Below are 14,387 nucleotides of genomic sequence, written 5' to 3'. Positions count from 1 at the left end.
ATTTGACCTCTATATGATACATTTTACAAACATTGCATTCTTTTTTAAAAGACAAACTTTCATCACATCGAAAGTTGACGGCATGCATACCATTTCATAATATATCCAACTATAAATAACTTAATAATATTCTTGATGAACTCAACAACTCGAATGCAACGTCTTTTGAAATATTCCATGAATGACTCCAAGTAATATCTTTAAAATGAGCATATGTACAGTGGAAGATTTCTTTCATACCTGAGAATAAACATGCTTTAAAGTATCAACTAAAAGATTGGTGAGTTCATTAGTTTATCATAAACAATCATTTTCAATAATATAATAGACCACAAGATTTCATTTTCATTTCTCATAAACATCATGCATGCATATAGCCATCTGTATAAAAATCATTCATATGGATTGAACACCTGGTAACCGACATTAACAAATGCATCTAGAATATCCCCAAATATACAGGTACACTCATCTGTATATAAAATCGAAGTACTAAAGCATCCATAACCTGAATGAGGGTTGTTAGGCCCAATAGATCTATCTTTAGGATTCGCGTCAATTAGGGGGTCTGTTCCCTAATTCTTAGGCTACCAAGCTAAAAGGGTGATATCCGGTATAATGATCCAGCCATAGAATGTAGTTTCAAGTACTTGTGTCTATTTCGTAAAACAGTTATAAAACAGCGCATGTATTCTCAGTCCCAAAAATATATATTGCAAAAGCATTTAAAAAGGGAGCAAATGAAACTCACTATACGATATTTTGTAGTAAAAATATTCATACGACTGAATTGAACAATGCAGGATTGGCCTCGGATTCACGAACCTATATCAATTATATATATATTAACATATAATATCAATCAACTAAGTTTATAAATTTTATAATGTATTATGATTAATATCCTTATATATAATTATATTAATACTCATAATAGGTTATATTATATATGATATATAATTTAATTAATGTTATAATAATAATATATTAGTTAATATATTAAAATATCGTAGTTTATAATATTAGTTATATTTACGTTACATGTAAAAAATCATATTTTATATAAAAATGTTTGTTGTAATAATAATAATAATACTAGTAGTAATATTAGTAATATAAATAATGATAATAATAATAATATTAAAAATAATAACTTTAATGTTAAAAATAATAATGATGATAATAATAATAATAATAATAATAATAATAATGATGATGATATTCATAATATTAATAATAATGGTAATTTTCATAAAAATTATAATAATGATAATAATAATAAAAAAAATGACAATTCTAATAATAATAAGGATAGTTTTAATAATACTAATAATAATAGTAATATTAATTTTTTTTAAAAATTGTTTTAATAATAATGATAAAAATAGTTATTAGTAATAATAATATTAATAATGATAATTTTTAATAATAATAATAATAATACTTACATTAATAATAAAAATGATAAAATTAATAATAATAATATTACTAATATTACTACCTTAAGAAATAAGCTTTCCAAAAATAAAACGCCATTGTCCGGGTTTGAACCCAAGACATCTCGCTTAACCCATAACATACTAAACCAAAGAACTGCCATGATACTTTCTGAATTTAAGCCCACGTTTAAGTATTTTATCATGTATATACTCGAAGCCCAATTTAAAAAGCCTATTATATCCCCTAAGCCCAATACTATCCTAAGTGTCTTTTAATCCCACATCCCAAATCATCAACCATTTAATTGATAGATCCTGTAAACCCAACACTGTATAAATCAGTCGATTATATGGGTGTATGAAGGTTTCGATCAAACATACTTCATACGGACTCATCATCATCATCGTCTTAATCGCGATTTTCATCACCATCATCATCTAACATCATCATTCATCCGTAATCATCATCATCATCAAAGTGTAATCTATCATCACCATTAACACTGTTCATCATCTTCTTCGCATCATCATCATCATTATAAACGAAATTCACTGTTAACCATCATCTTCCTTACTCATCTTTCCACTGTTGCAGTTAGAATGGTTTAATGGTGGTGGGTTGATTTGGCTTTCAAACAGAAATAATAGTCTGCAGCAGTTCATGATGGCAATTGGAGAAACAGGAAAATAAAGAAAGAAAAAAAATAAAGAAAATGATGATGGTGGTTCGCGATGATCTTGTGGTGGTTGGTGATGAGTTTTATTGGTGATTTTTAATGGAAGGTGGTGGTCTCACATGGTTGTTTCGGTATCAACAGAAAAAGGAGAAAGAAAGAGAGGGAATGAGAGAGAGTGGTTTTTGTAGGTGTTGGACAATGGTGGTGAGGTGATCGGTGATGATGGTGATAAAAGGAGAAAGGTGGTGGTGCATATAGTTGCAGTGTGGTGTTAAGGTGGTGATATTTCGATGGTGGTAAGGGTATTGAGGTTGATCATGGTTGCGGAGCTCGACAAGATGAGAAAGAAACAAAAAAAAATAAAAAAAAATATATAAACGCAGGGATGGTGGTGATGTTGATCGATGGTCGTGGCTTTCGTGGAGGGTGTCCAGTGGTAGTGGTGCATGCTTTTGAGGGTGACGGATGGGAGGTTGAAGAAGAAATAATTTGGTTACGGTGGTGATAGTAATTGGATGAAGGTGGTAAAGGAAGTTCATGGTGATTTTGTTAGTTATTTTTGTCATGAAAACAAATGGGTTTTGTTTTGAAGTTAAGAGTAGAGAAGGAAGAAAAGATTATTGTTGCAATTGATGGAACCCTTTTGATGTGTGATTGTACAGAACAAGTTGGTGTTGTGATTATCTCATTTGCTAGTTCATATGACATGGGTATATATATTATATAGTATATAATATCACATAATATAATAGGTTAGAAATGGAAAGCAACCTCACCAATCAAGCATAGTAATTTAAAGATTTAATCAGGCACAGTGTAGCAGCAGGTGGATTATTCTACCGACAGTTTTCACGGACTATGTATCGTGCGAAATCAGTGGCGGATAAAAGTGTTCAGAAAAATCCCATATTTTTAAATTAACTTTATTTATTTATTTTGGTCATTATGGTATAAAATTCGATCCTTAATTTGTTAAATAAAAATTACATCAACTGTCCCTCTCATTTCTGGGTAAAATATAAAAAGTGTTAAAACTTAATAAATAGTTCCTAAATACATTTTTAATAAGCCTAAAATTTATAGAACTCATTTTCGTATCACCGTTTATTTTAAAATTACATAAGTTTAAATTTATCTTGCTTATTAATAATCGGAACATCAAACGAGTATTACAATCATTAAATATTTATTTTTAATATACTTTATATATATGTATTTATTTTAGTAATAATATTATATTATATTTTTATTTTACATAGTTAACTAAAACATATAGTATTTTAAATTTAGACTTCAAATATATTCATATATATATATATATATATATATATATATATATATATATATATATATATATATATATATATATATATATATATATATATATATATATATTGAAATATATATTTATCTATTTACAAATAGTTGTTCGTGAATCGTTGAGAACAGTCGAAGGTCAATTGAATATATGAAACTGTTCAAAAATTTTGAGATTCAATTAAATAGACTTTGTTTATCATATCGAAATCATAAAAGATTTAAGTTTAAATTTGGTCGGAAATTTTCGGGTCGTCACAGTATCTACCCGTTAAAGAAATTTTGTCCCGAAATTTGAATGTGGTAGCCATGGCTAACAATAAAAATGTTTTCATGACGGTTATGAGTTGTTAAATAGAGTTTTATCATCATTGAGTAATATGGATAAAACAAATTGATTTTGTGAAGAGTACGAGCAAAGCTATCACAAAAGATTGAGATAGAGATTTAACTTTTTATGTAGTCATGGTGAATTTCTGGAATTCAAGGAATTTAGAGAAAATCTTAGTAATAAGATTTGGTTCTTCGGTAATTAAGGAAATTAGAATCCTCTTTGGTTAAATGAGATAATCTGTTTTGATTGCTCTGTCGGAGATTTCACTATAAATCCACCCTCTTCATTTCCTTTATATTTTAGAGTTCCATACTTTTGTTTTCTCTTCCCGACTTTAAGTCAAGCGATTAATGGTCCAGAATTCATAAATATGAATTTCGGAATGAATATAGTTAATGTTCTAAGAAAGAAACGGTAATAACACGATCTTGATTTGTCAACTTACCAGAATATCCGGAAAAATAGAACTATCAAGAAAATATGTTTTTTTATATGTTTATAGATTAGATAGAATGTAAGAGTCGTGTAACATGGCACATGATGACGTTAGGGTCTGTGAATCATCACATTTCATTAGAAACTCAGCATGACTTACTGTAATATAATCACGTTGATCAAGTGTCATTATATTATACTAACTCATGCTTCAGTTCACAACACTACTTTAATAAAATTCATAATTCAAATTCGATTTTTTTTCTTCAGAATTTTAGAAACTAAAACAGTTTCTTCTATGATATAACACAGATAGAGCGGAGAGATAATTAATATCGGACAAGAATAATTATGATGATATCTTCAGAAATATTGAGGATATTAATAAGGAAAGATACGATGATATCTTAGAATTTCAGAATCAAATTGTGATGAAGAAATTTATTCACAATGATTTAGAGTGATTAAGGAGTAAGGTATTCGCTAAAGATTTCATCCGATACAGAATCATCAGGATTCTTTAAATACAGGGTTTGGTCCTTGTATTCGTCCTTGGTCTCCTTCATGGTTTGCTTAATCCGTTTTTCAGTTTCAAACTTTTTCTGAGCTTTACCAACACACTATTCTTTTATCATCAACTTTTGACTGTTTTGGTTATCTACAGTTTCTGCTGCTTCATTCAGCTTTTTCAACATTCAGAGTATTGATTTGTAGACTGAGTGCTTTTCAGAATTTCAGAATGAAAGATCATAATTCTAAGAGATAAATGTTATACATAGAACTGTTGATGTAGATATGCTGTGAGTTTTTCAAAGTACTGATTGCTGATTCTCGGTAATTGGTATGGCAAATCTCGATACAAGATGCTGATGAGTATATGATAGAGTTTCAATGAATATAATTATTTTTCGGAAAATCAAAAATCAATGAAGTTGCTGGTAAGTTTACTGCTAATGTGGTGTGATATAAACGGTTTTCCGGTAATGAAGGAGAAAAGACAACGTATATATCATGGCTATAATAAGGCTAATTTGACTGAAAAGTCAAAGTTGACTTGCTGGAGCTGTGACAAAACTGGCTATCTCGAACAGGAGTTGCAAGGTTATTTTCGGTAATAATAACGCTAAAGGAATTAGCACAGCTACGTGTTAAACGTTTATTCAGTTTTAAAGAGTTTTTCAGGTGCATAACTATATGCATGAATCTTTCCTTACATAGATGAAGTACGGCTGGTTCACCCTCTCGATTGAGGTATTTTCAAGAATCTCGAAAGGTTTGAACGCATATTGTAATCGTTAAGATACAAATGAGGTTTAAGATGAAATCAAGTGGCAAACTTGAAAAATTGTTTAGTTTCATATGTTATAATCAATATTTTAATTCATTTTAATTGTCCAATGTTGGTAGTCCACGGTTAACAGCCCACAGTTAGAAATTCAATAATTCATATATAGTTTAATATATAATATTCGAATTAATTAATACGTGTCGTGACCCATTATATACATGTCTCAGACTCGATCACAACTCAAAGTATATATATTATTTTTGAATCAACATCAACCCTGTATAGCTAACTCAAGCATTACTGCATATAGAGTGTCTATGGTTATTCCAAATAATATATATAGATGCGTCGATATGATATGTCAAAACCTTGTATACGTGTCCCGATATTTAAAGTGCGTAAAATAAATAAATAAAATTGCGAGAATTAAAATTGCGATAATTAAATTGCGATAAATAAATGTAATAAGGAATTAGCAGTTAGCTAGGATTTTGTTAGCGTGGTTTCTTAACAGAATTTCTTATAGTTAATTTATTTGTTTCTAACAAATTTTTATTTTGTCCAATGTTTTTCTTCATTATGCCATTTGTTGGATTTTGATAGGTCAAAATCCAAATATGAAATTGAATGAAAATGGTTATTCTGTGGGGAACAGATTCGTATATCTGTGGATGTAAGTAGGATATTAAATGATCGTTGAATCAAATTCGAAGAATATACATTGTAACTTATTAATGTGAAATCTAAATATTCCTCGGGTATTACCTACCCGTTAAAATATTTTAACCATTAACAGTTTGTACAAAAGAATTTTTAATTACAATCTTTATGAAAACATATTTACATATATATTTTCTTCAGATGTAATCATGGATTTAATGAGTTAATATGATATTAATCTCATTTGCTTTACGGTTTGAGCTATAATAAATAATCTCTAAGACTTTAGAGATTACATAATCGCCATGAAGAACGAAGATAATTGATGTAGAACGATACGTAGAACGGTGATTATACTCGAGGTACAAAATGAGATGTTGAGGCATGAATTGTTGATGGTACTGGTGCTGTTATTGATGGTACTGTTGGTGCTGGTGATATTGCTGAAACTGGTAATTTTTGCACCATATTCTTCAATGCTATTACCCGAGCGCGAAGTTCGTTGACTTCTTTGATTACTCCGGAATGATTGGCGGTTGGAACGAGCGAATGAATGAGATCTAGAATTGTAGATATTACGTAATCTTTGCGAGCTATTCTGGAAATGAGGGTGAAAATGGTGTTTAGGACTGGTTCGCCGGTAAGTGCTTCAGGTTCATCGCCAAGCGGTGAATTCGGTTGGTGGAAAGGATCGCCTTCTTCTCATCTCCATTGATTAAGTCGACTAAGAACTCATCCCCAATTCATCCAGAATTGATGATGGCTGATTGGTTGATTCATTCCAGTGATGCTGCTTTCGGAGCTTAGGTGAACATCTATGTCGGATTAGCTGTCGAATTCTGGAGAACTTGAACTAGTTGCGAGTTCCGTCTTGTACGATTAGATAAAGGGTTTTCGATATGAAATGATTTTCGGATATCGGATGATATTCTAATTACATAGAATACCTATATATATTATAGGAGTTCCGGTAGATTACGAAAGAATTTTCGAAAGCTGTCAGGAAAAGTTTACAGTAACAGGTACGCTAAGATATGAATTTTGTTGATACACTATTCATGCAATCAATGCAGTAAGATGTGTCTAGATTTAAGAATGATAAGCAGGTAATTTCCTAAGGATGATAAGCAGATGATTTCCGACTAGAAATGATAAGCAAAACTTTTGACATGCAGACACGGTCGAAGTCCAGACTCACTAATGCATCCTAACGACTATCAGTTAGACACACTAATGCAGACCTAATTCACTAAGACCACCGCTCTGATACCAACTGAAAGGCCCCGTTCATATCGATTACAAACGATTCACAATAGTTGATTACATCGCGAGGTATTTGACCTCTATATGATACATTTTACAAACATTGCATTCGTTTTTAAAAGACAAACATTCATCACATCGAAAGTTGACGGCATGTATACCATTTCATAATATATCCAACTATAAATGACTTAATAATATTCTTGATGAACTCAACGACTCGAATGCAACGTCTTTTGAAATATGCCATGAATGACTCCAAGTAATATCTTTAAAATGAGCAAATGCACAGCGGAAGATTTCTTTCATACCCGAGAATAAACATACTTTGAAGTGTCAACCAAAAGGTTGGTGAGTTCATTAGTTTATCATAAACAATCATTTTCAATAATATAATAGACCACAAGATTTCATTTTCATTTCTCATAAACATCATGCATGCATATAGCCATCTGCATAAAAATCATTCATATGGATTGAACACCTGGTAACCGACATTAACAAATGCATCTAGAATATCCCCAAATATACAGGTACACTCAGCTGTATATAAAATTGAAGTACTAAAGTATCCATAACTTGGATGGGGTTTGTTAGGCCCAATAGATCTATCTTTAGGATTCACGTCAATTAGGGGGTCTGTTCCCTAATTCTTAGGCTACCAATCTAAAAGGGCGATATCTGGTATAATGATCCAGCCATAGAATGTAATTTCAAGTACTTGTGTCTATTTCGTAAAACAGTTATAAAACAGCGCATGTATTCTAAATCCCAAAAATATATATTGCAAAAGCATTTAAAAAGGGAGCAAATGAAACTCACTATACGATATTTTGTAGTAAAAGTATTCATACGACTGAACTGAACAATGCAGGATTGGCCTCGGATTCACGAACCTATATCAATTATATATATATATATATTAACACATAATATCAATCAACTAAGTTTATAAATTTTATAATGTATTATGATTAATATCCTTATATATAATTATATTAATACTTAAAATAGGTTATATTATATATGATATATAATTTAATTAATGTTATAATAATAATATATTAGTTAATATATTAAAACATGGTAGTTTGTAATATTAGTTATATTTATGTTACATGTAAAAAATAATATTTTATATAAAAATGTTTGTTGTAATAATAATAATAATACTAGTAGTAATATTAGTAATACAAATAATGATAATAATAATAATAATATTAAAAATAATAACTTTAATGTTAAAAATAATAATGATGATAATAATAATAATAATAATAAAAAATAATAATAATAATAATAATAATAATAATAATAATAATAATAATAATAATAATAATAATAATAATAATAATAATAATAATAATAATAATAATAATAATAATAATAATAATAATAATAATGATATTCATAATATTAATAATAATGGTAATTTTCATAAAAATTATAATAATGATAATAATAATAAAAATAATGACAATTCTAATAATAATAAGGATAGTTTTAATAATACTAATAATAATAGTAATATTATTTTTTTTTTAAAAATAGTTTTAATAATGATGATAAAAATAGTTATTAGTAATGATAATATTAATAATGATAATTTTTAATAATAATAATAATAATAATAATAATAATAATAATAATAATAATAATAATAATAATAATACTTACATTAATAATAAAAATGATAAAATTAATAATAATAATATTACTAATATTACTACCTTAAGAAATAAGCTTTCCAAAAATAAAACGCCATTGTCCGGGTTCGAACCCAAGACCTCTCGCTTAACCCATCTCACACTAAACCAATGAACTGCCATGATACTTTCTGAATTTAAGCCCACATTTAAGTATTTTATCATGTATATACTCGAAGCCCAATTCAAAAAGCCTATTGTATCCCCCAAGCCCAATACTATCCTAAGTGTCTTTTAATCCCACAACCCAAATCATTAACCATTTAACTGATCGATCCTATAAACCTAACACTGTATAAATCAGTCGATTAAATGGGTGTATGAAGGTTTCGATCAAACATACTTCATACGGATTCATCATCATCGTCTTCATCGCGATTTTCATCACCATCATCATCTAACATCATCGTTCATCCGTAATCATCATCATCATTATCATCATCAAAGTGTAATCTATCATCACCATTAACACTGTTCATCATCTTCTTAGCATCCTCATCATCATTATAAATGAAATTCACTGTTAACCATCATCTTCCTTACTCATCTTTCCACTGTTGCAGTTAGAATGGTTTAATGGTGGTGGGTTGATTTGGCTTTCAAACAGAAATAATAGTTTACAGCAGTTCACGACGGCAATTGGAGAAACAGGAAAAGAAAGAAAGAAAAAAAAATAAATAAGATGATGATGGTGGTTTGTAGTGACCCGAACTTTTCCATGTTTATATATATTAATTGAGATTGATGTTTACATGATTAAATGTTTCCAACATGTTAAGCAATCAAACTTGTTAAGACTTGATTAATTGAAATAGGTTTCATATAGACAATTGACCACCCAAGTTGACCGGTGATTCACGAACGTTAAAACTTGTAAAAAAACTATATGATGACATATATATGGTTATATATATAGTTAACATGATATTATGATAAGTAAACATATCATTAATTATATTAACAATGAACTACATATGTAAAAACAAGACTACTAACTTAATGATTTTGAAACGAGACATATATGTAACGTTTATCGTTGTAACGACATTTAATGTATATATATCATATTAAGAGATATTCGTACATCATAATATCATGATAATATAATAATTTAAAATCTCTTTTGATATTATAAACATTGGGTTAACAACATTTAACAAGATCGTTAACCTAAAGGTTTCAAAACAACACTTACATGTAACGACTAACGATGACTTAACGACTCAGTTAAAATGTATATACATGTAGTGTTTTAATATGTATTTATACACTTTTGAAAGACTTCAATACACTTATCAAAATACTTCTACTTAACAAAAATGCTTACAATTACATTCTCGTTCAGTTTCATCAACAATTCTACTCGTATGCACCCGTATTCGTACTCGTACAATACACAGCTTTTAGATGTATGTACTATTGGTATATACACTCCAATGATCAGCTCTTAGCAGCCCATGTGAGTCACCTAACACATGTGGGAACCATCATTTGGCAACTAGCATGAAATATCTCATAAGATTACAAAAATATGAGTAATCATTCATGACTTATTTACATGAAAACAAAATTACATATCCTTTATATCTAATCCATACACCAACGACCAAAAACACCTACAAACACTTTCATTCTTCAATTTTCTTCATCTAATTGAACTCTCTCAAGTTCTATCTTCAAGTTCTAAGTGTTCTTCATAAATTCCAAAAGTTCTAGTTTCATAAAATCAAGAATACTTTCAAGTTTGCTAGCTCACTTCCAATCTTGTAAGGTGATCATCCAACCTCAAGAAATCTTTGTTTCTTACAGTAGGTTATCATTCTAATACAAGGTAATAATCATATTCAAACTTTGGTTCAATTTCTATAACTATAACAATCTTATTTCAAGTGATGATCTTACTTGAACTTGTTTTCGTGTCATGATTTTGCTTCAAGAACTTTGAGCCATCCAAGGATCCATTGAAGCTAGATCCATTTTTCTCTTTTCCAGTAGGTTCATCCAAGGAACTTAAGGTAGTAATGATGTTCATAACATCATTCGATTCATACATATAAAGCTATCTTATTCGAAGGTTTAAACTTGTAATCACTAGAACATAGTTTAGTTAATTCTAAACTTGTTCGCAAACAAAAGTTAATCCTTCTAACTTGACTTTTAAAATCAACTAAACACATGTTCTATATCTATATGATATGCTAACTTAATGATTTAAAACCTGGAAACACGAAAAACACCGTAAAACCGGATTTACGCCGTCGTAGTAACACCGCGGGCTGTTTTGGGTTAGTTAATTAAAAACTATGATAAACTTTGATTTAAAAGTTGTTATTCTGAGAAAATGATTTTTATTATGAACATGAAACTATATCCAAAAATTATGGTTAAACTCAAAGTGGAAGTATGTTTTCTAAAATGGTCATCTAGACGTCGTTCTTTCGACTGAAATGACTACCTTTACAAAAACGACTTGTAACTTATTTTTCCGACTAGAAACCTATACTTTTTTTGTTTGGATTCATAAAATAGAGTTCAATATGAAACCATAGCAATTTGATTCACTCAAAACGGATTTAAAATGAAGAAGTTATGGGTAAAACAAGATTGGATAATTTTTCTCATTTTAGCTACGTGAAAATTGGTAACAAATCTATTCCAACCATAACTTAATCAACTTGTATTATATATTATGTAATCTTGAGATACCATAGACACGTATACAATGTTTCGACCTATCATGTCGACACATCTATATATATTTCGGAACAACCATAGACACTCTATATGTGAATGTTGGAGTTAGCTATACAGGGTTGAGGTTGATTCCAAAATATATATAGTTTGAGTTGTGATCAATACTGAGATACGTATACACTGGGTCGTGGATTGATTCAAGATAATATTTATCGATTTATTTCTGTACATCTAACTGTGGACAATTAGTTGTAGGTTACTAACGAGGACAGCTGACTTAATAAACTTAAAACATCAAAATATATTAAAAGTGTTGTAAATATATTTTGAACATACTTTGATATATATGTATATATTGTTATAGGTTCGTGAATCAACCAGTGGCCAAGTCTTACTTCCCGACGAAGTAAAAATCTGTGAAAGTGAGTTATAGTCCCACTTTTAAAATCTAATATTTTTGGGATGAGAATACATGCAGGTTTTATAAATGATTTACAAAATAGACACAAGTACGTGAAACTACATTCTATGGTTGAATTATCGAAATCGAATATGCCCCTTTTTATTAAGTCTGGTAATCTAAGAATTAGGGAACAGACACCCTAATTGACGCGAATCCTAAAGATAGATCTATTGGGCCTAACAAACCCCATCCAAAGTACCGGATGCTTTAGTACTTCGAAATTTATATCATATCCGAAGGGTGTCCCGGAATGATGGGGATATTCTTATATATGCATCTTGTTATTGTCGGTTACCAGGTGTTCACCATATGAATGATTTTTATCTCTATGTATGGGATGTGTATTGAAATATGAAATCTTGTGGTCTATTGTTACGATTTGATATATATAGGTTAAACCTATAACTCACCAACATTTTTGTTGACGTTTTAAGCATGTTTATTCTCAGGTGATTATTAAGAGCTTCCGCTGTCGCATACTTAAATAAGGACAAGATTTGGAGTCCATGCTTGTATGATATTGTGTAAAAACTGCATTCAAGAAACTTATTTTGTTGTAACATATTTGTATTGTAAACCATTATGTAATGGTCGTGTGTAAACAGGATATTTTAGATTATCATTATTTGATAATCTACGTAAAGCTTTTTAAACCTTTATTGATGAAATAAAGGTTATGGTTTGTTTAAAAATGAATGCAGTCTTTGAAAAACGTCTCATATAGAGGTCAAAACCTCGCAACGAAATCAATTAATATGGAACGTTTTTAATCAATAAGAACGGGACATTTCAGTTGGTATCAGAGCGTTAGTCTTAGAGAACCAGAAAATTTGCATTAGTGTGTCTTATCGAGTTTGTTAGGATGCATTAGTGAGTCTGGACTTCGACCGTGTTTTCTTTAAAAATGATTGCTTAACATTTTTGTTGGAAACTATATATTTTTAACATATGAATATTATGTGATATATTAATCTCTTAACGTGTTTGATATTATGTGATAGATGTCTACCTCTAGAACAAGTCCCATTGACTCACCTAATAATAATGAAGAGTCAAATGTAAATTGGAATGATTTGTGGACTGATTCACAAGTTCCCGAAGAGGAACCGGAAGAAGAGTCGGAACCGGAAGAAGAATCGGAACCGGAAGAAGAATCGGAACCGGATGAAGAAATAGAACCGGTGGGGGAAATAATAAAACGGTTAAGTAAAAGAAAATCCTCAACCAACCGACCAAAGTTAATTATGGTCAATGGTGTTTCCGCCAAGGAAGCAAAATATTGGGAGGATTACCAATTCTCCGATGAATCGGATTTCGACGAGAATTCCGATGATGTTATAGAAATTACTCCAACTGAATTTAAAAAGGCAAAAGAAAATAATAAGGGAAAGGGCATAAAAATAGAGAAATCTAATTCCAACCCCGATGAACTTTATATGTATCGTCAACCCCCGAAGTCCTTAAGTTGTAACAATGACCCGGGAACCTCTAAACCACCAGGTTTTTCTAAACCAATGTGGACAACGATGGCTCGTATTAGGGGAACATCATATATCCCTAGAAACTTGGCAAAACGAACCAAAACCGAAGAAGAAGAAACGAGCGAGTCGGAATAAGATAGTTGTATTCGTGTGGTGTAATATATGGAATATAGTGTTCTTATGCTTTATGATATATGTAAAAATTGCTTGTATTAATAAGTATTTTTTTTATGAATCTAACTCTTGTCTATTTTACAGTTTAAAAACACAAAATGGATAGACAACCCAATATTTTAAGAGACCTACCCGGAGACATGATTGATGAAATCTTGTCTAGAGTCGGCCAGAATTCTTCGGCACAACTATTTAAGGCGAGATCAGTTTGTAAGACATTCGAAGAACGTTCCAAGAATGTCTTGGTTTATAAGAGACTTTCGTTTGAAAGATGGGGGATATCACATTGGGAAACCCATAAGTTACGATGTGTTTACTTTGACGCATATATTGCGGGGAACCCAAATGCTATTTTACGCAACGGGTTAAGAAATTATTTTGACTCAATATATCCGAATATTGGACTTCGTGATTTAGAAAAAGCGGCTAACATGCAACATAAAGAAGCATGTTATG

Source organism: Rutidosis leptorrhynchoides, chromosome 11 (assembly GCF_046630445.1).
Source record: "Rutidosis leptorrhynchoides isolate AG116_Rl617_1_P2 chromosome 11, CSIRO_AGI_Rlap_v1, whole genome shotgun sequence".
Lineage (NCBI taxonomy): Eukaryota > Viridiplantae > Streptophyta > Magnoliopsida > Asterales > Asteraceae > Rutidosis > Rutidosis leptorrhynchoides.
The sequence above is the reverse complement of the archived record's forward strand: the minus strand, read 5'-3'. Positions refer to the sequence as shown.